The following is a 26,228-nucleotide window of genomic DNA, read 5'->3' on the forward strand; positions in this document are numbered from 1 at the left end:
TCTGAATTGCTCTTTTTCTCATTCTTAGCATCTCTTCACACCCTTGCACTGCATGGACATTAATTCTAAACTCCTGTAGTTTCTTGTCAGTTCTTACCCTTTCAACCACCAAGAAACACTGTGTCAAGTGCATGCTTTCCAAGTCCCTGCCTCAGACAGGCAAGCATAAGAGATCATGATGGCAATGCTTAATTTTCCAGGATGAGATCTATTCTTAGTCCTGTTTTGTCTACAGCGGTGGGGCTTTGTGTTTGCTGGCGGTGACTACAGACACAATTGCTGCCTTGCTGCTATAACTATAATAACTGTCTTCTGTCTCTTCCTCTGGCTACATAGAAGAGCAGATGAGAGTGGAAAAGTGAGAAAAAACTTGACAAAAAAATTGTTTCTTGAAGGTGAGATTCGTGGGCAGAAAAGGCAGTAGATGTCACCTTTGGGTCAGCAGCACAGAACCGTGATTTAAGAAAGAGGGAACAACTCCATTATTGTTTTAAAAAGTGACAAACAACTTTGGACATCCCGTTGTTTTTCTACCCTATCATGAGAGGTCTTTTCCCAATTTTTGATTTAATAGTTAGAAAATATATCTGATTATGACACAATCTGAAAAGCTTCAGTAAACACAGAAAACTGCAGGTGTCAGATTACTTTATCCCCTTTGCCAGGTAGAGGAAGCGGATCTGTGCAAAGGAGAAAAAATTGCAGACACATGAAATGCAAATGGCCACTTAACAAAAATTAAATACAGAAATACCTAAATTTCTGCTGATTTCTAATCAACCGTCTGTTTAGGCAGAATACAAAGGAAAAGCAGGAAATCATAAGCACCATTTGAGACTCGCTTCTCTAAGCCATATTAGTTGCGTTATTACCGTAATTAACACATTCTCTAATAGAACCTAATACACCAGAGATTGCCCCAGGTTCTGGGCTTTGGGACAAATGATTTCTCTGTATAAAAGCCAGCAAAAAGGCAGAGGTTTCTCTTGCACCCTCGGGGGCGTCAGCATTCCCAGCGACAGGGCGAGGAGCTCTTGCAGGTCTGGAGAGGAGCCAAGGTTTTACGAGCCGAGCTGCACATCCCTCCCTCGGTGCAGTCCTGACCTGTTCTTCTACCGCACAGCGGTCCAGGAGATGCAGAGCTGGTTTCTGTGTCAGCAACGCGGACGCTCCTGTCACCTAAGGGGACGTAATAATAACGAAAGCACGTGCACGAAGCAAGCAGACAAATTTTACTCGACCAAAGCTCAGCAGACCTTTAGGAGGACCCACCAGCCTCTCCCCACCTGCGTGCGATTTGCCCTTGAGACTTGCTGATTTTCCAGCCTGGCAGTTGTGTGCAGAAAATCCCAGTGAGACTTTGGTGACTTGCACAGTTCCATCAGATTTTACTGAATAGTTATTTACAGAGAGAGTGAATGAGTGAATAGCTGCCAGACAATTTGTAATGTGTGTTGCTGTAAAGCAGAAGATAAGACAGCATTTCCTATCATAATCTACTAACTCAGGCACATGCAATCTTGCTGTCTTTTTTCATGGTGCATGAAGAACTTCGTGGGAGAGGATGGGGAGATGGCTGAGAACACTGTTCTGACCTTGAATTTGCAGCTATCATTTGAATTAAAATTTTTCCTTGAATGCTGTTTTTCCACGTGAGTGGTTGTGACAGGGTGGGGGAGGCAGAAAGCTGCATGACAATGGGTCAGGAAAGGTTCTCTGTTATTATGTTGTCCACATCTGCTGATGGGAAGCCTCTCTGGATCCCAGATGTCTGCCTGCCTGGTCTGAACCTCACACAGCTGTCTGGAGAGGGGAAAAGGAAGGAATTTTTCTAGAATCGCAGGAACTGACACATAATTTGAGCATCCTTAAGTTCTGTACTGTCTGTAAAAGTGGCTGAGAAAAAGGGTGGAGCAAGTCAGAAAGGAACTAAGAAATTTCCCATTAGATTTCATCGTAAACCCTGGAAGAATGAGATTTTATATACCCCTGTTTCAGAATTTGTTATAATCGTATAATCTTCAGTCTCATTCTCTAATATGTACAGAGTCACAAAAATCACAGAATCACAGAAGGGTACAGGCTGGAAGCACCTCTGGAGATCATCTAGTCCAGCACCCCTATTCAAAGCGGGGCCATGTCCAGTCAGGTTTTGAATATCTCCAAGGATGAAGACTCCATAATCTTTCTGGGTAACCTGTGCCAGTGTTTGACCACCCGTACAGTAAAAACGTTGTGGGTTTTTTCAGGTGAAATTTCCTGTATTTCAGTGTGTGCTCTTTTCCTTTTGTCCTATTCCTAGGTGCCACTGAGAAGAGTCTGGCTGCATTTTATTTACCTGCCGCAGATATTTATACACATGGATAAGGTACCCCTGACCCTACTCCAGGCTGAAAAGTCCCAGCTCTCTCAGCCTCTTCTCACAAGCTAGACACTCCAGTCCCTTCATCATCTTTGTGGCCCTTCTCTGGACTCACTCCAGTAAGTCCATGTCTCTTTTACACTAGGGAGCCCAGAATTGGACATGGACAGATACACTAGGCACACAACAGTTGGACACTTCAGACTTATCTAAAGCATTTTTAAATCTTTTCATCTTAATTCTCTATGATGGAGATTTACACTGACTTGGCTGAACTGATACAGGGAGCTCAAAGACTCATAATAATTGGTGTGGGAAGGGACCTCTTGAGGATCTAGTCCAGTGCCTCAATCAAAGCATAGCCAGCCTCTAAGTTAGTTCAGGTCCCTCAGGACGATGTCCCACTGAATTCTGAAGCTCTCCAAGGATGGTGATTCCACAGCCCTTCCAGGCTCTTGTGCCAGTGCTGCATCACTCTCATCAGAAAGAAAATTTTCTGTGTCTCCAGCTAGAATATCCCTTGGTACAACTTGTGATTGTGGGCTTTTGTCCTTTCGCTGTGGACTCTGAGAAGGTTCTGGCTTCACCCTTGCTCTAATGCAGCTCCTTCAACCTCTCCTCATGTGTCATGTGCTTCACCTCCTCCTGTCATAGTTGCTTTCCACTGGACTCACTCCAGTTTACCAATGTCTTCCTTGTACTGAAAGGCTCAAAGATGGACACATCATCCCAGATGTGGCCTCATGAGGGCTGGATAGAGGGGAACAACCACTTTCCTTGGTCTGAGAGCTGACCTACTTAACACTGAACAACATAATGTGTGCTGGCACTTCCACTGTGTCCTCCAATACGTATTGCTTGGAATTTACTAGCACTGACATTTCTTTTGTTACTACGTTATCTTAGTTTAAATCTCTCTAAAGTTTCTCAGATGATAAATACAAGTTATCTGCAACTTTCGTTGTCTTGCAGTCTTCATCACACACATGATTTCCTTTTCTGTCATATATTTATGGAATGTCATAAGACAAGAGGAAATTTCAAAAGAACTGTTAATTTTCTTTTCACGATGGAAGCTAGTAATTAAACATTATTATTTTTCTGTATCCTGCCCATTTTTCATCTATGACATTATGCTTCACTCATCCGTGTCTGGTTAGTTTCTCTATTAGCTTCTTCTATGACAACTCATCAGATACCTGTTGAAGGCTGTCTTCTGCATTATTGTAGGATCTCAGTCACAGAGAATGAAAAGATGCTAATAGATGCTGCCGAAACAGAGAATAAGTTGGTAACCACCTGAAAGAACTTGCAAATACCCCCATTTTGAAACTAAATGTTGTAGGTCAGCATACCTCAACCTGTTTCTGGTTGCTTTAGGAAGAGACTTCATGTGGTGTTTCTGGAAGTTTCTGATGTTACAGCATCTCCTTTCTTCTAAAATTGTACTTAACAAAAGGATGTCACAGACAGCCACTTGATCCCACCTGCAGCATAACTGTTGGCAAGACATTTTTGGCCAGAAGGTACTTTTGAAGAGAGGTTGAGGGGCAGCAGCAACGTAGTATTACAGTTTTACAGAGACTTTCTCACAAACGTGATGAAGAGTCTCAAGAGACACTACAAAGACACCAGATTGCAAAGTTGGTAAGTGATGAATGGAAGCAGGGACTACGGACTGTTCAGGTGTGTGAGTTGACCTTTTGATGCTGAATAAAATGAGCAATAAGATGGAAGGGTCCTTGAAAGTGAAGGTCAGTTGATTGTTTGATATGACAGGCAAAAGGAGCTAGGAAGATGAGCAAAAAGAAAGCCAAGTGTGATACTAGGGAGTGATTTTGTAGCAGCAGTGTGGATCAATACACCATCAGGGCACGACTGAGTTTGTCAGTGGCCAGGAAAAGGATGTTGCAGTAATTGAGACATGAGGTGATGAGAGCCTAGATAAGAATTTAACAGTATGGCTGGAAGCAAGAGATGCGTCTGAGAGATGTTAATTGGAAGGAATCTGCAAAATCCTGGGCACATCCACAGAGCAGGCAGGGCTCTGACTGCAGCTGGTGGGGATCAGTCTGCAGAAGGTTCAGTCTGGACAGACCAGCGACCAGAAGCAGTGAAGGTGTGGTGAGGTGGACTTTGATGGGGCTAGCTGTACTCAAATGGGCTATTATGAGTTCAGATGCTGCCGCCACTGGATTTCACTATTCCTTTTGCTTGTGTTCTCCATGTGTGGTTTTTTTTTGGGGGGGGGGGGGGGGGGCGGGCGGGCAAAAAAGCTTCTAAAGCTCTAAGAAATTGATCCTTTCGATTTTTTTTTTTTCCTTTGGTCTCTTTGGCCTTTATACACATGAATAGTTGGAGTTTCCAATTCCCAGAGTTTGGCAGCTTCTCAGATCTCATTGTTTCCTGCAAGTTCCCTTTCTTTCTCTTGATACTATAGTCACTAGCATGGCATTGGCAAGTACTGAAGAAAAATGAAAAATTAGGGACGTTTTCAAATTGTAGAAGAAGACAGATTTTGGCCAGAATTTGAAGAACTGTGTGCAGGAAATTAAAAAACAAAACCCAAACAACCTCATCTCCCCAAGGCAAACAATAAAATCAGCCAAAAGTACTGCCAGAGGTGGAAAAACTGATCACAGTCCTGTAGGACGTAAGATTGGGAGGCAGGCGGATAATAGTACAGTATAACATAGTCACTGTTTCCCAGTAGCTGTAATTTAGCTCCAAGTCTTTTTTCCAAGTCACTTATCTCATTAAAATTTGTCACATGCCCTTTCCTGAGGCCCATTTGTTGCATTTTTGTGTGAGCAGCACAACGCTTTGGGGGGAGGCACAAGCCTACTCGCGTTGGAAGCGGGAGTTCTGCAAATGACTTCAGGTCATTTGGCTTCAAGGTGGGCAAGGCTGAGCTTCACCCACCATGCCAGCTGAGATCATGATCCTTCTCTAACAGGGAAAAGGTGCTGCCTTACAACAACAGATCATAAATATGGCCACGGGGTTAATATCTGTTTTTGTTTATAGTGGCATAGGAATTGTTTTACATTCTTCTGTGCATATGTGACACACCTGCTAAACATGAAGATTTTTACAAAGGTAGAAACTTTAGACATATGAGTAAGACAGTGGATTACTCATAGGGAAAAATCACCATTTAGAAATTCTTTGTAACATCTGCTGCAGATTATTTTTCAAAGAAGTCTGAAAACTTTGAATTAACCTTGGTACTTTAAGTACAGTTTCTAGGGAGCCATAATAAAGCTTGTGCTCTAATACCTTTCAAAGTGAGCAAGTAGAAAGAAAATCAGTGGGAGCAGAGGGATGCAGCAGCATGAGAAATGTCGCCCGTGACATTTAAACTCAAGTTAATCTTCTGTGACACTGGTAGCATTTGTTGGTGACTTAGGGACAGAATGTTTGCAGTGGTGGGTGGGATCACAGATGTCATCTGGTTTTAAGGCCAGTACCTTGGATGAACCAGTTTCCCTCTTTTTCATGATGCTGACAGGGAACTTTTTACCGAAGCAGAGAAATCCTGGTAATGTATAGTTTGTCAGGCTGTATGTTTTAGTCCAGTGTGGGAGATGTGACCTATCCAGTGGGCCTTTTGCATTACAGCTCAGCAACATGTTAAAATCTTGTTCAGGGAAATTCCCTCTAATATGGAATGATAACCAGATCCCTTGGCTGTTCAGTTCTTTAGCCATGATCTGTTTCTGCGGTACAAGTACACGTCAGTGGAAACTAGATAGAGGCCACCACATAATTTTTCTCATTAATACTTATCAGAGTGTCTGTCCTATAAGAAACACACAATTAAAGCCATTTCTAATCCCTGAACTACGCGTTCCACAGTGGTGATGCAATTTCAGCTGATAACATAAATGGATTATAACGAAATTCACGTGTAGCCTGTGCAGGTCTTTCTGCTTTAAAAACAGAGAGACCCCAGTTGTTTTTGGGGGTCGTGTTTTAGGGGGAATGTTTGGTGTTTCTGCTTCAGGACACTGTTTCTACATTTCTTTTTCACATCTCTCTTTTGCCCCACAGTTCTGAAACTTCAGCAATAGATGTGGACTTCACTCTCGACCTTGACATTTTAATTTTTTAAAGCTAAGACTCAGCAGCATTTGGTTTTGCCTTAAGTCTTAAAGAAAAAAAGGAAACTCAAACCAAATACAGGATGAAGTCTGATAAATTCTTTGCAGTGTATCATTCCAAATGTAAGAGTCAGATGACACCAAGTGGGATTATTTGTCTTAGACTCTGGCAGCTTTACATGTCAGGGAAAAATTAAATTTCATTCTGCTAGACTTGTCCTGTGCCATTTCATCTAGCAAGCTAGCAAAAACAAATGTATATGGTTGGCCTACACATGCACATATTTTGATGACTGGATTATGTCATTTATTTGCTATGCTACTCTTGGTTAAATGTGTATTTGTTGTACTGCTTTTGATATTTTGGTTGGGTTTGATATTTTGTTAACACAAAAGAATTGAAAGAGTGGGTAAAGCTCTTAGGTAAAGCACAGCATCCTTAGTCCATTTGGGAACTGATGTGCTGTCTCATTTTTGAGTTGCTCTGGGGGAATTAATTGGTGTCTGCTGGAACTGAGCCCAAAAGTACCTTTTAAATTACACCAGTATATTGCCTGCCCTGTGGTAGCTGGTGTCCCAGCAGGACTTGGCATGGTGGGTCCATCTCGCTGTACCCCAAACACCAGCACTGTGGGAATCCCCCCAATGCCTCTCTGCAAGGCCATCCCTCCTAAAGGTACCTGATCCCTGTTGCATTACCCTCATGCCTTTAGGTAGTGTAAAGAAGCCAGAAACAGAGTAGGAATCTGATGTAGGTCTCTTCTGAGAAAAACAAATAGTTTTTCACACCTCTTCCCCCTCTGTCTGACCTCTCTTTTGGGATGCACCATAAGGATAGAAAGCTGACTTCTCAGAGGAGTTGAACCCTCTTAAAAAAGGTGAACCCAGTGCAGACACTCTGAATAAAGGTGACAGCATGTCCCTAGCTGAGGGCCATTTTCCAAGCTGAAGGAAACTAGTATAAACATTCAAAACCGAGCATGACTTAAAACAAAACAAGAAACACCTGCAAAACCCAGAAGTCTGCCAGACCGCAGAGTCCTTATCTTTTGAGTCCACGCTCATGACCCAGCAACATATGATGAATTATATTGAAGAGTACAGAGCCCAGAAACGTCTCGTTAATAATAACCAGGGACTTCTATGTGTTTATATAAAATCTCTACTGGAATAGGTAGGAGCACCACAGATTTCCTAAATATCCAAGTCTTCAACAGGTTTAATGCCTTGGTAAGCAAAAGCTGAAGCCTGTCCTACACACTTTCAAAACAGTTGAAATTAAAAGGTAAAACTGTAACTATGTTAACAAGGGCCCTCAACTGCGTTAACAAGGGCTACCTAGTCCCTGCAATGCAAGGGAATAGGGCTTGCAGAGTGGGACTCTTCCTGTGTATTTAGAAATCTGTTATATTTTGATGTGATTTTTCTGAATGAATGAAAAGGTCAAGGATAATTGCTGCAGAAAAAACCATTTATCCTTGTGTCTGGGCAATACAGAGGGTACCTTAAGGGTCCGGGTTGGGAGAATTGCAGTTCCTACATGCCAGACCCGTCTAGGGTCTACTCACTGTGTGCTTGGAGCCAGGACCATGCTGCTGTGCTGTGGTTCTTGTAGTGGCTTTTAAAAAGTACATTCAGCAAGCTCTGCTCCCCGCTGTCATCTCCTCTCCCAACAAAATCCTGTCAGCTTGGGCACAGATAATATATCAATCAGTGAGAGTTTCAAAGCAGGAATTGGCCATTTTACAGGTGATTGCGTAGAGCTGGAATGTGAATGCAGACACAGATCTTGCCAACGGACTTGGATAACATGAGGTAAGACTTAGAAAAGCCTGCATCCTTGTGATTTTACTGACTGGTTTTCTCCAAAATGTTGAGAGCAGGTGCGTGATTGAAGGTACACAACCTAGTGTAGCGAGTACAGAGGCCCCGTCTCCAGAAATGACTCGCAGCTGGGCAAGAAAACTCAACAAAGAGCTGCATTTACCTCCTCACTGACATGGCAGAGTTTGGACAGGAGAGGAGGCGGATGTGACATGATTGCAAGGAGCAAAGCGAAAAAAAAATCCCTGCCCAAAATTGCCCCAGCCTGCGTGAACGGCTACGGTTCTCTCTCCAGCATGTCACAGGGTAGAAACATCACCACTGCTGTGCAAGGAACGCGACGGCAGGGATTGAGCTAATCCTGACATCTGCCTCTGCCCTTCCTCCTCAGTCAGGTTTCATCTGGGTTTTCCCACACACCTCAGCAGAGCTGAGGAGCTGCCCCCAAACCCCCATCTCTGCCCATGGTTCTGCATCCTCTAGGAATCCAGCCACAATCCCAGATGTCCCCGAGACATTGTTCTGGGTGAAGAAGGTGGTACAGTTTTGTCCTCTTTGCAGGCCATTTGTATTTTTGGTAATAATCCTTCTCTTTTACCAACTTTTTACTTTTCGCATTCGTTTTCCCACTCTTCCGTCTCCCTCATTCTTGCCCAGGCTGAAAGAAGCCACATTATATCTGAATTTTACTCTGCAAAGCATGGATTTGAAATTAGCAGAATGAGTTAGTCCATTCCCAGTTTGTTAAAAACTGTTTTTCTGGGACTGATAAGGAAACCAATTAAAAGCCATGAGTCTGCTTTCATAATAATGCTAAATGGGGCACTTCATAAATTGAAGATTCACCATGCAAAGAAAGAGTGATTTATTGTAGTTTATTACAATGAGTCCAGAATCCTTTAATGAGAGAAGTAGTTAGTTTTTTCCTCTTGTTTTGAAATTTGTCCTTAATTCTTGCTCTTCATTCAAGCAAACTTCCTGCAAACAGCCAGGAGCAGTTCAACAGCTGTTCTGTGGACTGAAAGCAATGGGATGTTTGCTTGAGGACACGGCAGAACAGGGTGAATTATATGCAGAGAACAAATAATTTATTAGGCTGGCCCCATTTCTTCTTTGTCATTTATCTGTGAACAGATCGCAATTTCAGCAGTGCTGTTTGTTTTTTTTTCAGAATTTGACACACGGAAACATAAATAAACAAATGTGACTGCTGAATTTCTCATGAACTTTAATCACTTATACAACCAGATATTCAAAGCATATTGGTTTTTCTCTTTTAATTGGATATGTGGTACTGATTTAAATCTCCTAGCTGACTAGGATTTAGTGACCTCTGGAAAAAGTTAATGTTCAAAAATCAAAATGTATTTTCTGTAAGACTTCTGCAGAATCATTTCAGAATTCCGGACAGAATTATTTTTTAAAGACCTGGGGAATGGTAAGATGACTGCAAAGAAATTAGCAAAACAGTCAAAATAAATGTATTTCTACACTTTCAGAAAGTTGGAGAAAGTTGCTTATTCTGACAATTTCTACTAGGTACTTGGCCATCTTAGTCAGCAGATACAATCGCAAGTGTAACTGTACAGCAGTTTTAAAGTTAAAAACAAGATGATTTTATTGATACTGTCTGTAAACAGTGTTATACTTTTCACTCGTCTAAATGCCATGTGCATATTAAGTGCCTATTCTCCTAGCAATAAACATGGTTTAGTAAAATTTATATTTTGATGTGCATGAAGTAAATCAGTAGAAGATTGGGTGAACTGAAATGTGTAAACTTTTCTAGCTGAAGGAACCAAATTACTGAAATGCAAAACTAGTTACCTGCTTCATTAAGAAGCATGAGTACAGACGATTTTTATGAAAAAAATGATGGGAAGCAGTTGTCTAGAGAGTGATTACAGGAGATAGTGTCTGTACTAATTGGCTTGTTCAGGATGTACACAAAATCCGATTTACCAATAATTTGTAGTTTTTGTAAATGATAATATTATGGCAATTAAAGGATGAAGCATTTTTACACGATGATGCTATATTAACTTAAAGTGATCATCTGGGTTTAATTCGGATCTAAGAAGCAACAGTTTATTTTAAAATGTTACCTTTCAGGTCTCATTTCTTTGCCTGTGCTCTGAGTGCCTATCCTTTTGTTTGGTATATATTGTGGGTTCTCATGCTCAGATTGCCGATCCTAAGGGTGTTGATATAAACAGATGTTCCTCATATCCTGTCTGGGTTATTTTTTTCCCTTTCTTTATAGAAGTCGTAATTCTACTGTATGTAGTGCTGTAGACATTTTCATGGTAGAAAGCCACAGTGTCTTTCATAAATGCCGTTTCCCCTGATGGACCAAAAAGCGTGCGGATCCCACAGTGATAGATGTTCATTTGAGACAGTCTGGGCAACAACAGGAGGAAATAAATATGTGAGATGCTGAGATAGTGCCTCATGTGGGAAGGACGTAATTAACCTTAGAGGGAAACAGACTAAAATGTAAAAACAAACTTATTAAGAGATATTTTACCCAGTAGGTTGAAGAGAAGAGTAAAATTATTTTCTGTAAAGGTCTTTTATTTTTACCCCGCGCTTCACCTATTTCACTTTCAATTTGCTGAGATTTCCTCTGCACACAGAGCAATTATTTCTCTCATATCTACATGACTGACCGGGGGGACTTAGCTAAAAAGGAGTCTTCTCCTTGGCTTCAGACCCCGAGGGTCTGCTGTGCAGGCTAGCACTGAAAAGCTCTGTTCCTTGGCTGGGGGAAGAAGGGGTCTGGAAGCTCCAAATCAAGAGATCACTCATATTGAGCAGGAATCACAGAACTCTGTCCTTAGAAATGGGCTGAGAATTGATGGATTTTTGGAGGTTTTTTTCTTTACTCTTGCAGCAGGTGGAGGAATGATGGATTTTGTTTTAATCCAGCCCTGCAGGATGAGAGAAAATGAAGCTATGTGGAACTGGCTACAGGAAAAAAGCCTCTGAGTTTGCTACAAATAGATAAAATATTTCTCTCAGTTTGTAAAATTTGCAGTGAGAAATTAACTGAGATGTGGAGACAACATGACTTTTGTTTATAAATATTTGTGTTTCATGCTGAGAATTCCTTCAGCTGTGTACACGCATTTAAAAATATCTGAAGATCAAAAAATCTGACTCTGATAAAGTAAATTTGATTGATTAAATGTTACCAGAATTTAGTTCTTCTTGAGTCAGGACAGAGTGGAAGTGCCTGCTGGGCAGCTGTTCACGCATGGTGCCTGTGTCATTCTTGAGCCCGATTCCCTCTGAACCTGTGCTCACAACTTGACACAGTATTTTTCAAACCACTCATTAACACTTGCCTTTGTTGCCCTGGATGGGTGAGCCATACAGTGATCTAAACTGGCTGCAGGCTGAACAAGTGTTTTTATAAGCCTATTTATTTTAGTAATTCAAGGTTCTCAAATAAAGCAGGGGAAAAAAATAATAATTAAAAAAAAAGCATTAGCACTATATATTTTTTCCGAACTATTGACTAAAACCCATGTTCTGATCTTCAATCATGTGTCTTCACCCACTTTTCATGCATCCTCTCTCTTTCCTTTGTTCTTCTCCGCTGCCAAGCCCCCCCACACACATGGACTGTCTTCTTCCTTCCCCCTTCTCCTGCCAGCTTCTGTCCATTTTGCACATTCTCCTTCTGAAGTTCTCCTCCTAAACATTAATTATCTGCTCAAGTTCCGTTAATAAGACACTACAGATACTAAGCAATATAGGCTATAATATATCCAGTCAGTGCTTTAGACTGTATGTCAAAAGTGGTTGCAGGTACCTCTTAAAATCCTACAGTTATCTGTAAAACCAAACTCTTTAGAAAGTAAAGCGTTGGTTTTGTTTCTGTTTTATCCCAAACACTTATCACTTTCTGTATCTTACCTCCACTGAAATAGATGGCAGTGCTTTCACTGGCTTTGACGGGAAGATATCAGATTACCTGCCTATTTTCAAATATGCCCAGAGGTCACCGCAGGAGGCATTTTTCAGAAAGGTTCAGATTCCAGCCCGAGCCCTGAGTGTGCACCCGGGGGTTTCAAAAGGATGCGGCGGAGAAGGTTAAGCTATCCAGAAATCCTCTCTATAAATATTGATGAGGTAGCTATGGGGAGCTCTGATGTGTTGAAAGATGCTACTTTCCTTTGGAAAATGCAATGAGGAAGGAACTGACCTCTTGTGAAACCCATGTTTGTAGGTGCAGAGCACCTGAGAACATGATGCTGAGTAGTGAAATGCTTTATTAGTATTGTGATGGGGATGAAGCCTCTGTGGAAGGGGATAAGTATAGAGTGGAGGTACCTTTGTGCCTCTGTGGTTTATCTTGGAGGATTTCCAGTCATTCTAACAAGCTGACCATCTCCTGGCATCTCTTGGTGTGCACTGACAATCTCCGTGCTTCAGCAAGATCAAACTGTTGGGGCTGTAGCTGATCAGTAGTGTAGGCAGCACTCAGTGTGAAGGGATTGTTGCAAGGATCCTTTGCAGCTGTAGCAAGGCAGAATGAGTTCAGGACCCATAAGAAGCATTATCTACAGCTGAATATTAGAATATTTGTGTCCGTGTGAGAGTTTATCTTAACACTGTTGAATTATATCTTCAGCCTGAAGTAGAAACATCTACTGCACTGAATATAAGGCCCTTGACCATGTTGAGCAGCTTATCTGTATTTGTTCTCTCTGAAAATGTTTTATTAGCGGAGTCACTTACTTCTCAGAGCTGAACAATACCAGATGAACAAGCTGGTGTGCACATTTCTATAGGAATAGCAATTCTCATTTGTATTTCTTAGACCTAAAGGGTTTGGTGGCCACTGGCAGATTTCTGCAACAGCCTTCTGGAATGGGCAGGTGTGGTTATCCCTGTTTCTTGAGTAAGAAACTAGAAAAATTGTGAATTTCAAGTGACTTCCCAAGGCATAGACTTTCCAGGGCACCGTTTTGTCTGCCCTGTAATGTCTCGCTCACCCTCTGAATGGATGTGTTCAGGCTGGCATGCCAAAGCTGAAGGAACAACTGGGGCCTTCCAGAGCTGAGAAAATTATGTAGATTCATAAAATATTTAGTTTACAATTAGCACATGAAAACACAGTGTATATTCCTATTACTTGACACAAATGAGATGTCATGTGGAGGGAATATATTTCCAATAAGTTTGTGCTTTTTTTTTTTTTTTTTTTTTATTTCAGAGGACATTTTTCCTTTAAGGTTACAATACAAATTTTATTTTTTGATGGGACTTTGGGTTCAATCACTGTTTTTCTTTTAAACACAGTTTGCCTGTTGCCCTCTTTCAATGATACGATGGTATTTGTCTTCTGAAGCTTGTCCCCAACATGTGATTTTTTTTTTTTATGCCTTTGTTTACATAATGAATTTTAAACGATCTCTCTTCTAAACTGCTGCTCCTGACATGTAGAGCAGGTGGAGGTAGAAAACAGTGCCAGTGAGCTCGCCAATCATCACACCTGCAGGTGACCCTCTCCACCTTTATCCTGCCTGGGAGAGGACGGTGCCAGCACAGGGACTGGACCTGTCCAGGGAAAGGGCACAAGCCCAGCACAGCTCTGGTGGGGAAGAGGAGGTCAGGGACACATTCCCACAGGTGTTAGTAAAGAGAAAAAATGATCATGTGTATGGCCTTTTCCACTTCCAGATACTCTGTTGTTGTGGCAGTTTCATCCCAAATGTATTGAGTGTTCTCCCATTTTTTTGACACCTCCGAAGGTGAAAAATGACCTTTTCCTATTCTTCATTTCAGAGAAAAATTCATAAAATACCCTACACAAACAAATACCAAACATTAGACTCTTTTGAATCACGTTCACTAATGTGCAGATTTGTGTCATGCAGTGGCTATTAAAGTCTTCATTCAAAACATTTCTCCAGAGAACACTCTCAGGTTGCGATATAGTTAAAATCTAACTAAAAATTAAGAACATTTTGAACATCAGCCTCAGAAATTTAATTAGGTCATGATTCAAAATTTTTAGGCTTCAGTATCTGTAAGAATGCTACTTAATTTCCTGCAAGTGCTATTGGACTTATGCTCCAATCAGCTGGAGTATTTTATGCATAATCATGTGGTGCTCAGTGCCCATAATTAACAATTGTGTGTCAATTTGTCAAGCACCATAAAAGACAAACGGGAAAGCAAACTGTAGTCTTATTTTTCTGTGGGTCAGCAAATATTTTGTTATTATAAATCCCATTTTCTAGAGGACTTCCTGAGATTACTTTGGTATTTTAGTCATTTAAAAACAAACAGTAGCCAGTTTGCAATTACATTAGTTCCTGACTGGAAACTCTTCTGGGTACAGTACTGCAGTATAACTTATGCTTTGTAAATAAGAGAGAGCAATGTTCCTTCTGTAGGCTGTCAGAATTGCCCTTTATGTTTTTGGGTAGATGCTGATCTGGTGAGCTTCCTCTGCTCCCAGTTTGCCACAGAGGGCATTGCGAGGTGCTCAGCTCCTCAGAGGATCAGGGCCTGCTCCGTTTATCTCATTGCAGCTGATCTTTCTTTTCAATTTTCTTCTTTCATTTCTTAATTCATTCTCAGTGCTGACAAGTATATATGTGAGGGTAGGACACGATCGTTGCATTAATTTCAGAGTACCTTGACATTAAATCACAATCAGGCATCCGAAAGAGGATAATTAAAAAAGGCAAACAAACAAACAAAATCAATCAGTGGTTCCAGGAATCAGTTGCACATCCCCTGCTAGTGGAGTAGAGCTGTTGTCATGATATCAGTTTTCTTCACAAGATGAAAAATCCTTCCTGGCCCTGTTCTGTGTAGCAAGAAATTGGTCTTCAACAGAGGCAAGTATTGAAAGGGTTAAGACATTTAGTCTAATACACTTCACTAGACAGTCATATGTAAATACGATTGATAAAATATATGAAGGCTCTACAGACTGCTGGATTTCTGTCCTGCTTTCTGAATCTGCCCATTTCAACACACATCTGTGGTTTCTGTGGGGAGCAGGTTTGTAAGCAGAGTTTAACAACTTGCTGCATTCATTTTATATACCCATCATCTTTTTTGATCAGAAATCCCAGTACAGAAATGCTGGTTTAGAAGCAGGGGTTAGTTTTTCCTTATTTGTACTGGGTAATACTCCTATAGAACTTATACACAGACTAAAAATAAACCAAAAAAACACCCCAAAACATTGAAAATTATGAAACTGGAACAGTTTGTGCATTTTCTAGCATTGTGGGGTTTTGGTTTTCTTATTTTTTCTTTTATTTTTTTTTTTTTTAACCTAGCGTTCATTGGTTATTCCATAAAACTTCCAGTTACAGCTGTTGAAATTGCTAGACACCAGGCACTGTACCAGGAGATGGAGAGTTCTGCTTTCACAGACAAAACTAGTATCTTACTAATCCTTGCTGCTGACCCTGTATAACTACTTTTATATGCCTGTAGAGCAAAGAAAATACGGAAGAACCTATTTTAGTGGGAAAAATAATGTGGAAATTCTTTTGGCTACTCTACTCGACTGCCTTGAAAGTGGGGTGACTAAACTGAATTTAGGTCATAACAATGGAAGAACAAGGGATCAGTGTGGCTAATCTGGGAATCTGGCACTTGTTTGTGGAGTTCTTGTAATACATTTAAATTTTATGTATGATTCGTAGTCACTCTCTGAACTAGAAAGCAAATGCACCTGAAGGGGGAGGGAGGATGTAGGCAAATTATCGTTGACTGCAAAATGGTGCACCTCATCCCTGGTTTGAAAAAACACTTTCTGGGGATAGAGTAGCTTCAATTGCAAGGCTCTCCCTGAGTATATGAGCCTTTTGATAATGCTGTCACATAAATGCCACATATTGGCTCATTCTGTGGATTCTTTTCTCACTGGGAACTATACTAAAACTTCTAAGAGGTTTATGAAACTGCTATTAGACAGAAATATTTTTTCTAAATGGGATTAAGTCCAAGATTCAGTCCTTAAAGATTTCCTACATTCTTTAAACTATCACAGTCGATTTCCCATGTGTCTATAACCACATTCATTTTCTTAACACTCTTTTTTAAAATTATTGGTGAAAACTTGACTTTTTGATCTCTTTTTTGATCTTTCTGGTGTACTTCCGCCTTCTATTCCAAATGTCTTTGATTACTTTACTCTCTTACTTCTCACAAATAAATTAAATACTGTTCCACAACAGAAGTGAAGATTGTATATTTTGACCTGATGATATATCGCCCTGCATTTGACCCAACGTTCAGAATAAATCCTTACTTCATGTTGGATGACCCATATCAGAACACAGCTTTTTGCAATGTGTATGCTTTTGTGTAAATATTAAATGTCACCTCTGTACTATAGATATCAAATGTGTGTATGTGACAAAGCACTGACCACAATATCATTCAATAGGAAAGGTTGTCAGTGTAGCACTACAGTTGAGATTCAAACAATGTCCTCTCGAAAACTTCATTTGGAGCATCCCCGACTGCTGTTGTAATCACTTAGCTCTTTTTATGCTTCTGGTGATGTATTCATGTATTTGAGGTGGATCTTATGAGAACTGTGCATTTGCAGAGATTGAAAATGAGCTTCAGAGTCTACTAGTTCAAAGTCAGGCCAGGGTGGTAGTTGTGAAGTGCCATAAACATTTGACAGCAGGCCAGTTGTCCACGTAGAAGTCTTCATTCCAGTCCGTACTGAAAGTGGACTTCATCATATTAGACACAAATAGCAGTTATCAAAATCCTCTGAGACTATGTTTCTTTTAACCCTGTGTTTAGAAAAGGAAATGCTCAGACTTTGTCTTTGCCCAGGATTTAGGAAAGGACATTAAAAGCAGGGAGGTGAAAGAAGAACAGATTTGGGATATAAGGCTTGAACCATCTCTTGGTGCATGGTGTTCAGGGACATACAGTGTCTTCATACAGGCTTCATTTTAGAACTGTTTGAGGCCTTTTTCTTCTTCTTTTCCCATTGGAAGGCCGATTCCAAAACCAGTTAATGGGTAGGAACTTTATTTGCATTCCTAGACTAAATATATTCATGAACAACCTTTATCCATTTGTTTTGTGACACCATTACTTTTATCTTGAATAGTTCTTTATTAAATATTAATAGAGTATTAATTAATATTTAATAGAGAGCAAACATATACTCCCTTACCTTTCCCCTTAGCTGTTCCTCTTCATTTTGCTAGACTAAACAATCTAAGCTCCTCTAATTTCCCTTCGAGAAAAAAAAGCTCTCCCGAAACTGATTTTTGGAGCCTTTTTCTACACCTGGTCCATTTTCATTTTATGACCATGGCCAAACTCCAGCTTGCAAAATGCATGTGGCTCATAAGCTCTTGAAACGTGCCTCTTCGGCTGATTATCCGGTGTTAGTGCTGCTGCCCAAAATGCAAGAGGAGTGTCTTGCCAGCACTACAAGGTAAGAAAATAGAATAAATAGGCACAGGATCAATGTACAATGCTGTGATATGTGTGATGCTTCTAGTATGAAGCAGCAGCTTCTAGCTCTGCTGTGTGTTCGCTGTGCTGGCAGGAGCTCTGGACTGAGGATGCAGGAACAAGGTAGGACATGGTATTTCAGCGGGGAGATGTGCAGTAAGAGGGAAGGAGGGAGGCTGATAGGGTTGAAGCAATATTTTGGAGAGATATAGGGCACAAAATGTAAAGGCAAAGGGGCTGTATCCTTTGGGCTGTGAACATTTTGCGATGGGTTTATAGACCGCTGCTCGGATGAAGTGTTAATATACATAGTCTGGAGGCCAGCTGTACTGCTAGCTTTAGCACCCAAGGACGTGTCTGTGTGGCAGACTGCAGTAACACCTGAGCTGTGTGAATGCACTAGCCGTGGCTGGTTTAGCATGATATTCCACCTGGGCCGATTAGCCCTTCTCACATAGCCAGGCTGCTCCCAGTGCCAAGGCTGGCTGCGGTGGTCAGCCTGACCTTGGGCATCATGGCCAAGCATTGTGGGTTTAGACGATGGGCATATAAACAGCAGAAAAATCTCCCAGAGTCTTGAGTGTTTGTCAGGTACGTAAATATCTCAGATTATTTTCCTTAAATTATCCCTATGGGGATCATTTATGCAGCAGTTTTATAACTAGTTTCTGCATAAAATATAGTCCTGGCACTCAGGTTATCTTTTATGTAGTCAAACATTTTCTTGTTTGCATGCTAATCTAAACTCTTCATCACTGAATAACTTCAGGGGCTGTAGTGTGGTTTTCTTATGGTGCTTTGCTTTGGAAAAAGAAAATGAATGTGTCTGCTTTTCTTAATCATATATTCAGTCTCCTGTTTCTTTGTTATAATTCTTTTGATGTGAACAAAACTCCAAATCCATTTTTTTTTGTGGCATTTAAATAGCAAGTATATTTAAGAACTGCCTATGTGTTAACAATGAATCCTCTGTAACTGGATGCTTAGTAAAAGCTGGGGCAACATCTCTATGTAAAGAGTTCTTTCATTTTTCATACATTGCTTTTGATTGTGCCTGAGATACCATTACCATCCTCAAAATAAGTACAGGATTGCTGCTCCAAAGTGATAAAGTGATCAGCTCAGACTTCTAGTTTACTTTCTTCAGGAGCCTCTTTTTAATGTCTCATAGAAAAGTATAACCATGGTAAAGGAGCCTGGATGACATAGAATTTCCAGTTTGCTGGAGATATGTTGGGCTGTGCCAAAGTTTAGGATGTACGTCTGTCTCACTAAAGAGTACACCAACCAAGTCATGGCAATGAAGAGTAACAGTTCTGTGTAAGGTGCATCCATCATATCATGTGAGGGCTGCAGCAAATCTCTAAGCACTTAACATGCAGCTGTCATTATATCTGCGTCTGTTGATCTGCTATATGTACAGCACTGCATGTTCCTGAGGCTTTGTCAGCCCAGATTTCCAAACTCTCGATTGCAACCTTCTTGCATGTGATTCCAGCTTCTAAACTAACCTGTGTTTAATTTGCCACCATTTAAGCCTTTCATGCCATGACGACCGCTCTCATGGTTATGAACGGCCGGCTGCTTCTTGTCCAGGGAGCAGTGAGATACTTGCACCTATAGGCTGAATATAGAAGCGTTACTATGCCTCAGCTCTTTGGGGTGCAAAGCAATTAGATCACTGGCACAGTGTCACTGCAAGCATTTGCTTGGACCCAAACTATTTGTTTTCACCTAGTCAATAGTAGGAGGGATGCTGAAAGTAAAGTAATGGTAATTTTCTTACGCAGGCTACAACAAGCAGGGCAGACGCCTTCTTCTGCAGAGGCTGTGCCCAAGGAATGCCTCAGGGAGTAAGGAAGGGACTTCGCTGTGTCAGGAGACATCTTTGGGTCCTAAAACTGCTGCACATCAGCATTTATAACCCAGTAGTAGTCTAAGATCCAAGTCAGGACAGGGTATCAACTGAGTGAGGGATTGGGGTATCCCAGAGGGAGATACAAAACCTGTGCTTAGGAACTAGCAAGGCTGAATCTAATGCAGGGCATGACTTGGTTTTCTCTATGCTTGTGGTGGAGCAGGATCTAAGCTCTAGTTGTTGTTAACGTCACTTCTTTGATGGTGTGTGGATCTTCCACATATGACAAAGCCACTGAGACACAGTATTGTGTGGCACTCTGGGTGCCAATTCAGAACTACCTTCCACAATCTAACCATACTTCTTATTTGTTGTTTTCCATCTTTTCCTGGTTTTATTTTTTTTTTTCTATAAATTCCAAGTTGAGGGGAAAAAAAAAATAATCAAAAATCTCTGCTGTAACAATACCTGGAACCATCATTGGATCGAATAAATAATGTACATTTGTACTCATAGTCTGAAGTGTCCTAGTTTATGTGATGGATTAATCACCTTTTCCTTGTGAGTTATGTCATCATTTCCAAAATAATAACTTAGTTTACACAGAGTGGCTGAAGCCATAGACCGCTCTCTTATTTACTGCTTATTCATAGCAACTCTACAAACCTAGAATTTTAGTTAGTTTTAATGGTTAAAGGAAGTGTAAAAAAACATCCAGGAGGCCCCAGTTTACTTGAAATAACCACTTTAATCAAGACCCAGTCATAATTTTTTAATTACATTTTGCTGGTCTGTGTATGGGACTTGTTGAATAAAGTAATCATGTTCACAGTAAATCAGGATGAATATGATTTCCCCTCAAAAGTAGGGAAGCCAAATGGATCTTATTTCAGCTGTGTCCTGTATTTAAAGAAAAAACAGCTGGGAGTAATAGTTATTATCATTAGTGACATCCAGCCAACATATGCAGTCTTTTGGACTCCATTATAAATATGAAAAAATCACAGTTCACAAAATACAGGGACCAAATGTCTTTTACAATAACTCACGCCTGGCATTGAATATCAATATTTTATTTGAATCTGTAAATGAGAACATTACAAAACTGGATAATTTTAGATTAGGGTAATTACCATATGAGTTTCAAGGGGTGAGGGAAAAACAGGACTTTTGCACACTGTTCCCAAATTCACCTTTGATAGGAGAAAGAAATAGAGGGAAACCCAAAAACAGGGAAGCAATTGTAAAGGAAAAAAAAAAATAAATAAAAAGAAAGAAAAAAAGAGTAACTACTATTAAATGATTGTTTTTGTAAAAGTATTTGGTTTTGCTCTCTGAGGTATAATAAATATTGTCCAAAAGGCAAAATGTGCAATTCTGTAAGACAGACTCAAAACACTACAATCAAATCCTCCAGCCTACTGAGAATGTTCAGCCTACCATAATTTAAAGTTTGTCATTAATAACTGACAGGCTTTACTGACATATTTCTTTTTCCATCACGTATATGAAATTTTAATCAAATTGATCTTAGCATACTAAAAGCGTGATCATTTGCTAGGAAATTTCATTGGGAAGGAATAAATAAATTGAAAAATTACAATTCTGAATGTTGAAAGACAACTTTAGACTTCCAGAAATGTATTTTCTGTGACATTTACAGTTTTCCATCATTTTCATGTAGGACTGTGACGTGTAAACTCTTTTCCCAGCACATATTTGGGCTATAAATCTAAGCCTCCAATATCATGTTCCAGAGTAAATAAAAAGGAATCAACTTTGTGTTGAGTCTACCTCTTCTCTTCTGTTCAGAGTCACCTTCTGATTTTTTATTTAGTAGACTAGTCCCACTGTCTAGTGATGGAAAGGCTAATAGAAATGCAGGAACAGCCGTACTGGGTCAGATCAAAAGTTGGTCTAACCTATACGTGGTCTTCAGATCTGAAATTAATGCCTAGAAAGAGTACAAGAAGAGGGCAGGCAGGTATGGTTATTTCCAAAAAATATTTTGCATTGCCACACTTCATTGCTCAAAGAGTAGCTGAGCCAGAAGTGATAGATTTTGACAGGTTATCATTCCTATGTATTGGTCCAGTTTCAGCACACATAAAATTTTAGCAGTCACAGCTTCCAGCAGCAAGGACTTACACACAATTTAATGATGTGCTGTGTGATAAACAACATCTTTTGGCTAGTTCTGAATCTACCACACGCTAGTTTCATGCGATATGCCCCAGTTCTTCTCTGTATCTTCAGATAGACGGAACAGTTAGTTCCTTTCCACCCTCTTCATTCCTCTAGTGATTCTGTGAAGTTTTTCACATCCCATCCTCAGCCATCTCTTTCCCAGGCTGAAAAACCCCTTCATGTGTAGTTATTTTTATCTGGAAGCAGCTCCATGCTGTTGAGTGCACTTTCCATCCTCCTATCCATCTATTCAACGTTACCATCTTTTTTGAGTGGAGAAACCAGGAGGTAAGGCTGCAATTTTTGCAATGAGAGAATGGTATTTCAGTTTGTTTTCCTTTCCTAGTAATTTGATTTACTTTCATGAACACTGAGCTGAGCTGTTCGTAAAGCTGACTAGTGTGGCTCTGAGCTCTCATTTTTGCCTGATAATAGTCTACCCAGACTTCATCACCCTGTGTACAAAGTCATGATTGTTTGCTTTTTCCACATGTCCAGCACTCTAAATTTATCTGTCTTCATTTTTACCTGCTATTTTATTGCTTGGTGCATGAGCCTCATGGAGTGCACCTGTTTCAGTGGCGTAGGAGCAGGAGAGTGCTTTTGAAGCAAATCTCCTGACCATCTCCACTTACTGTGCATCTGTACACACTGAAGATGACCTGAGAGCCCATGTACTTAACCCCTTTCAGATGTAATTAAACCAAAAATAAGCTCCAGAAGTTCAACTTGAGTGCCCTGTCCCCAGATTCAATCCATGGGAGCAGACTGGAACAAGTCCAAATTAAATAAAAAAAAAATCCCCGAACAATCCTGAAATGTGGATCATCGGTGATCTTCAGCGACAACTGTTTCACTGTACAGATCTGGTCCTGTTTATCCTCATTTCTATCTAGTTTTGACATGGTTTCATGTCCTATAGCAGTACTTCACCAGTTGCCCTCATCTTTACTGTCCAGAGCAAATTAGTGCCATCTACACGCTTTGTTACCTGCCTTTCAGCTTCACTAATAAGTATGTTCAATATCGGGGGTCACTACACCACTCCACTCTTGTCATCATTGGTCACATCTCTTCATTATCAAATTTGCTGTGTACCTTTTGTTTCCTTTCTTTATTTCAAACTTGCATTCTTTTGAGCACTTATATCTTATCCTATAGGTGTTTGGATTTTTTGAGAGTTTTTGGAAGAGAGATTTTGCTGAATTCCTGACTATATTAGCCCAATTTACCTTATCTGTATGCACAATAGTTCCTTCAAGGACTGCCAGTGTGACGGTGAGATATGACTTCATCTTTAAGGAAATTGTGTTGACTGTTAATTTTTATCCATGTGCCCACTAAATCAATTCTTTTCTATAGTCTTTGCCAGTTTGTCTTTTTTGGACATAGAGTTCCCAAGATCCCTTGTCAAATCATTTAAGAAAAATTGGCCTGATATTTTGCACAGTTCAGTCCTCTGGTACCAGAGTGGCCTTTAGGAAAGACTTACATGCTGCAATTAATAGTTGTTCCACTTTATCTTTTGTTGCATTTCGAACTCATGGTTGAACACCACCATCCAGTCACTGATCTTTCTGTCTCTTTGATCCATAATACCTTTTATGAGCATGTTATTTGGGGACAGATCTTTTGAGTGCAGCATTTGAAAATTTCCACCATGAGAGCTTCCTGAAATTCCTCCCCAGTCAGTGTAGATGAAGAAAATGTGTATTTGTTTTTCTGCTGTTCTGAATATTCTTTTTACACCCTGTTTGTTTGTTGGCCTGCCATCTGGCAATTATTTTATGTTCTCATGTTTCCAGTTCTCTGGCAACTAGACCATGCAATTTTAATTCAGTTGTCAAAGCAAATGGCAGAAGACTTTCAGTTGTTAATTTCTGGGAGATGTCTTAGGCAGGTTGGATGTGATCCTCGGCTTCAGCCATGGAGCACAGTGCAGCAGAGAAGATTTGGTAAAAAAGTGTGACTTCTGTTACCCATATCCTGTTGTGTGGCAGCATTCATCTTCTGGCTCGTATTAGAACATCATGAAGGTCGTTATGGTTTGTGTTAGACATGAGTGGTCCCCACTATGCCTTTGAAGCAGCTGGGACTACAAGGTGAACAAAGAAATATGTGTTCCCCTTCCTTGAAACATGTTACTAACTTGAAGTAGGAAAGGGAGTGTTAAAAAATATATACTTATTTTTAATTGCAAGTATTATGCAGTTTGGGGGTCAAGATATTAGACCAACATCAAAGGGTAGGGATGCATTTTCGTTGTGGATCTTCACCATTTCTTACCAGCTGTCTTCTATGACTGTGACTGATACTTTGAGTCTTTTTTAAAAAAATATTTTTAAAAAATCTTGGCCATTTCCTGTAGTTGTTCTGTGAATTTGAATACTGGGGATGAACAGTATATGCTTTATATTATTCTTTTTCAATAAAAAAGAAGTTTCCAAAAGTAAGGAAGTGAAGTACATGAGTTTGGGAGAATGGAAATTATCATAATCAATACCTGATCTTCGACATTTGATTTAGTGGGAAATAAAAATGGGGACTGGTCTTGACCAAATATGATGCTGAGGAGTGATGAACAAGCTGGTATAGTTAATATAAATTGTCTCACTAACCTTGTGGTGACAGCAGTGATTATGATATAAGACCTTTTTAACTCACAGGATTATCACATTTCTCAGTACTCTGTTTTTTCCGTTTCAATAGGCAAAATTTCACTTATTGGTGCATTTGATTGGGGATCTGAAGAAACCAATTTTCTGCTCTTTTTGAGATGGAAACTAATCTTGCTGGACTTCTATTTAAAAACTCTTGACAATGCTTATATTTTATTTTAGGAAATTGTTTTCATTACTGCAGTGTGCTCAACCAAAAACCTCCAGGCACTTTATTCAACTTTAGATACGCAGAGTAGGATAAATACATAAACTGATGGCATGTAATGATTTATGATTAATTTAACCTTTTGCTGTTTTGAAGTCTAGTTTTTCCCATCTATCACACTTAGGATAGAAGTAGCCACAGTGAAGGAGTAAAAAAAGGAAAATAAAGTGCCCTAGTCATCCTTCTATCAAACAGAGGCCTGAGAACTCCTCCTACTTCCATGAAACTTCTGATTATTGCAAAGCCATAACTGGCCTCATAAATATAACAGGATTTGTGATGCAGTGCTCCTTGGTGTCTGGTCTGTTAAACTATTTTAACTAATGACACAAAGTCCACCTTGAGATTAGACACAATCTAAACTGGAGAATCTTTCAGGCAGATATTTTTTGAGTTCTTAAAAGAAAATTAACGTAATATTGTTATTATATTGAGTAACAGCCTCTCCTTTGTCAAATGACAAACGTGCTTCACAACTGCAATCTTCGCAGTTGTTCTGCCAAAACTGCTGATAAATTAAATCCTTATTGTTAGACGTATTTATGACACATTTTGCTTCATTTCTGAGCTACATGCCTTTTTTTCAGTACAGTTAGAGAATGAATATATTTCTGTTACATATTTATAAATCTTAAATATTATTAACTTTGAATCACAGAATTAAGTGCTAACCCTGATTATTTTATTGTGAGAATGGAATAAGCATTTATGCATTCGGTTTACAAGATAACATCTGGTGCAGAGGGTGCCAAACAGCCAACTATTCTGCAAATTGAGTGCCAGAAGATGACTTTTAAACCAAAGTCTGTGCTGCAAAGACAGTGCTGCAATACTTGGACGGAATTCAGAGGATGCGTGCTGCAAGGGGACCTCAGCCCATGCTATCAGTGGGCAGGACCTGTGTTCCCCCACATCTCTCTTGCTGTGCAAACAGGGCTAGGCACCTGCTATTCTCTATATGGCTCTCGTAGATATTAATAGAGTGGTTGAGACAGGACACCATTGAGTCTCTGACCCCTTCAAGTAACTGCTACACTGGGGGTGTTGATGAGAGCGACCTTGCCTGCTTACTCCCTGCTGGCATTTGGGGTAGCTCCGGCTCAGTGGAGATCAGGGAAACCAAGTCTTTTCTCCCCTCTCAGTTCACCACAAGGTGTTCAGGTGTAGCCTTCGAGGCACGCGGGTCCCATCCACTGTTAGCGTGGGGCGGGATTTGTCTATTGCTTCGGTGGTTCCTGGCAGGGATGCCCAGGAGCAGCCTCGGGACAACTGCACTTCAAAATCCAGTTGGAGACTGGTGGTTGCTTCTCGCCGTTAGCATTCAGGAGCCCACAGTGCCTTCTGAGCCAGCAGTTGTTAAAACCCAAGCACTATTCACTAGACACTTTCCCGAGATTAAATAGCCATCTTTTTCATCTTCTCTTAAGAAGACAAGTCTGTGGGAGTGTTACTCAACGTGAAAGCAGCTGATACTGTTGGTCTGGCACTGTCCAAAGCATTGGAGCAGAGAAAGGCTAAGAACTAACAAATCAGTAAAACA

General features: G+C 40.3%; 1 protein-coding gene across 7 annotated transcripts in view; it reads left to right on the top strand.

Moving 5' to 3' along the window:
• ENOX1 (ecto-NOX disulfide-thiol exchanger 1) overlaps positions 1-26,228 on the top strand; it is a 373,111-nt gene that overhangs the window by 141,050 nt on the left and 205,833 nt on the right. Inside the window, exon 1 of one of the 7 annotated variants that reach the window (XM_033006718.2) lies at positions 17,861-17,880. The exons of the other annotated variants lie outside the window; for them this stretch is intronic. The gene's annotated coding sequence lies outside the window, so the exon portion shown is untranslated. Of the gene's footprint in view, positions 1-17,860; positions 17,881-26,228 lie in introns of those variants that run through there. 7 annotated transcript variants of the gene reach the window in all.

The sequence above is a fragment of the Tyto alba genome, unplaced genomic scaffold (genome assembly GCF_018691265.1).
Source record: "Tyto alba isolate M040663 unplaced genomic scaffold, T.alba_DEE_v4.0 Super-Scaffold_45, whole genome shotgun sequence".
Lineage (NCBI taxonomy): Eukaryota > Metazoa > Chordata > Aves > Strigiformes > Tytonidae > Tyto > Tyto alba.